This window comes from Vigna radiata, chromosome 5 (assembly GCF_000741045.1).
Source record: "Vigna radiata var. radiata cultivar VC1973A chromosome 5, Vradiata_ver6, whole genome shotgun sequence".
Lineage (NCBI taxonomy): Eukaryota > Viridiplantae > Streptophyta > Magnoliopsida > Fabales > Fabaceae > Vigna > Vigna radiata.
Window position 1 is genome coordinate 14,796,347 of NC_028355.1, and position 3,760 is coordinate 14,800,106.

The window sequence follows — 3,760 nt, forward strand, 5'->3', positions numbered from 1 at the left end:
GTCGCCGCCCAATCAAATTAGATGTGCAATTAAAGTGCAGTATAAACTAGGGAATGACCCCTAGGTCGTCTCCCAAAGACCAACTTGCGGTTCAGAATCAGGTCTAACACAGTGGGGGGGTTTTGAAATGTTGGTTGTGGATGCAGAAAAATTAAAATTAAACACAACCTAACATAATTGNAAACATTAAAATGCATGAAAACATTAAACTAAATACTGCAACAAATAAATATCCAGACATAATTAAAGCTATTAAAATGCAATGCTTGACCTAAAAGAAATTGAAATGTAGCTAAAGTAAAAAAAATGCAACACTTGGAATAAAGGAGTGAACTAACTAATAAAGGAATTTAACATAGCAACAACTTTTACTTTCAAATATAAAAAAAATAAAAATCATGCAGCACTTTACTTTTCAAGAATATGTTTTTTTTTCCAAAATTAAAATCACCATATGCTAAATAAAATGACAACGTACTGCATGCTTCATTCAAATGTGCATTCCAATTAAAATAAAGCAAAGCGTTAAAAAAAGAAAAAAAAAACAAATGAAACCAAAGTGCCTTTACGTATTTCTCTAAAAAAGAAAAAAGGAAAATGAAATTAGCACTTGAAATATCTAAAAGCAAATTGGAATTGACAATTAAATTCCACCAGGCCGTGGCATGTCCAAATGCACCGTGTTTCTTCATTCAAAGCAAAGATGTAACCAAGCTAATGATAGCATTGAATCATCTCNAATGACGTGACTTGCTTTTATCCAAAGAAAGGAAAATGGAAATTAGTCATGTGCCATTTTAAAGAAAATAAAATCAACACCTCTGCACCATGTCCCATCCTATATCCAAACCGTGACACTTGCTTTCAATTTCTAATTGAAAAACAAAATGAAACCTTTTTCAATTGAAATCAATACATATCATTTGAATGAAAGAACAAAACAACAATTTTGAACCGTGGCCCTCCTTCAAGCAAATCAATTAGCAACTCAATCTTTAAAAGCATGGAAGAAGAAACCAGAACTGCTGCAAGATTTGACAACACCCACCTAATTCTCAAATTAAAATGAAGAAGGTTACTTACCTAGTTGAAACCTGCACACAGTAAAAAAAAGGAAAATTGAAAGCCAATTGTGCTTAAAGTAAAACCATCAGACCGTGAAAATGATTCCATAAAACCAAAGTCCCATCACACCAACCAATCTCTTTTCATTTCAAATGCAAAAAAATAAAATTCTTTCTCCCAAGTATGTGACCGTGGCAGTAGCTTCCAATCATAGAATGGATCCCATCATCCAAAATCNAAATACATAGGCATGGTTCCCTTCCAAGAAAGAAAACGTTACAGCACCTCAAATATCTTTCTCCGAGAGAACTTGAATTCTTTTCACCAAGTGTCGGCTAGTAGGAATGTTGGGATCCCTAGGGCCATGTGTCCTCCTCAATTTAGGATGGGGTCCACCCAAAATAAAAAGAAACCCTAAGGTAAGTGTCCTACAATTTTGGGCCCCTCCTATTTTTTTAACAATGGCCCAATGTGCAAAGGTTTGTCCAAAAAGTTTAAACAATTAAATTACAATACAACTAAAATTAAAATGTCTAATTGTTGAGTCTTGAATTTATTTTGTCTCCTTCCCAATGCTCCAATATTTTCCCTGCAATTAATAATGCAAATAATTAGCTCAGAAAATTCAAATTAATTAAAATTAGAATTTCCGGTCAAATTAAGCATATTTAGGAAAAACGGGAAAATACTGGACAATTAAGCACAATTCCCTAGTCAATTCTAGCACAATAAACTAAGTGAAGTCGATAAAATATCGACTCATCAGCTCTCGCCGGTAATCGTGCCGCCCACATGGACTTTAAGCGTGGACGATTCCTCAGACAAGAAAGGAGGCGGTGCTGGAGTCGTACTCGAAGGACCGGACGGTCTACTTGTCGAACAGGCCATATCCTTCAACTTTCAACTCAGTAATAATCAAGCCGAGTACGAAGCCCTAATCAGCGGGCTACTTCTGGCGGTAGAATTNGAGATCGANCGTCTGGAATGCCGAATGGACTCACAGCTGGTCGTCGGCCACCTTAATGGCACTTTCCAAGTCAAAGATAATCATCTGTTGCGATATTATCATAAGGTTAATGATTTGATCAAATCATTTTTCAGCTTCAGCATTACACATGTACCCCGAGCACAGAATTCCCGGGCAGATCTGTTATCTAAACTGACGCACAGTCGGAACAAATCGCAACTAACCTCAGTGATCCGAACCACGTTGGATAAACCCTTGTTAGAAACATGCTCCATTGATCTCACCGCCTCAAAGACTGACTGGCGACACGAAATTATACAACTGATGACTCAACAGGAGCAGGACGGGTTCGTAAGCGCCTCCGATGCTAAACGGATCGCCCGTTATACATTTGTTGGCGACGACCTTTACCGCCGCGGGTATACTACCCCACTGTTGAAGTGCCTATCTACATATGAAGGACAATATGTTATCCAAGAGCTACATCATGGAATTTGTGGAACACACTCGGGCAAGAAATTACTCCGAGCAAAAATACTACGAGCTGGCTTCTATTGGCCCACCATTGACAGAGACTGCGCAGATTTCGTGCGAAGGTGCATCTCTTGCCAAGCTCACGGACAAGACAGCTGGATCCCTCCATCAGAACTCATGGGAATTATTCCCCCATGGCCCTTTGCTCAGTGGGGGATGGACATCGCTGGTCCCTTGCCGGTCGGAAGCGGACAGCGCAAATATCTCCTTGTAGCGGTTGACTATTTTACCAAGTGGATAGAAGCAGAGGCCCTCGCTACAATTACCGCCCGGAAGGTGCAGAGTTTCATTTGGCACTTAATTTGCAGATTCGGCATTCCACAAAAAATTATCACAGATAACGGTCGGCAATTCATAGACCGAACGCTAGAGGATTTCCTCCAAGGGTTTGGCATCAAACATGTTACTAGCTCGGTGGAACATCCCCAAACTAACGGTCAAGCAGAGGCCGCTAACAAAGTCATCGTTGCAGAATTGAAGAAACGACTAGGACAAGCGAAAGGTTTATGGGTTGAAGAGTTACCTGAGGTATTGTGGGCCTACCGTTGCACACCGCACGGCGCTACCAGAGAAACCCCGTTTAATCTCACATATGGAACGGACGCCATGTTACCGGTCGAAGTGGGAGAGCCCTCCTTGCGGCGGAATATGCAAGATATGACCGTTAATGATCAACAGTTGAGGATAAACCTAGACACCTTGCCCGAACGACGTGAAGCAGCCTTAGTCAAAAATGCAGCTCAAAAAAGACTTATCACTCGGCGTTACAACTCCAAAGTTAAACCACGCAGCTTTGCCGAGGGGGACCTAGTTTGGCGTAAAAGAGGAGACGCCCGGAAAGATAAGATGCACGGAAAACTCGCGGACAAATGGGAAGGACCATTTCGCATCTCGGACGACTTGAAAAACGGAGCATACCGCCTGGAACATCTGGACGGAACGAACGTTCCCAACACATGGAACGCGACTCATCTTAAATTTTATTATAGTTGAAATTATTGTTTATCTTTACGAACGATGTTATTTCTCTTCACATATTTTTCAATGAAGTATTTCAGTTCCGACATACCCTTTGTATTTATATCAACAGGGCATCATACCCTCTAGATTTTTCAATCTAGACAAGAGATGGGCGCCATGCCCTCTAGATTTTCCAATCTAGACTAAAGATGGGCGCCATGCCCTCTAGATTTT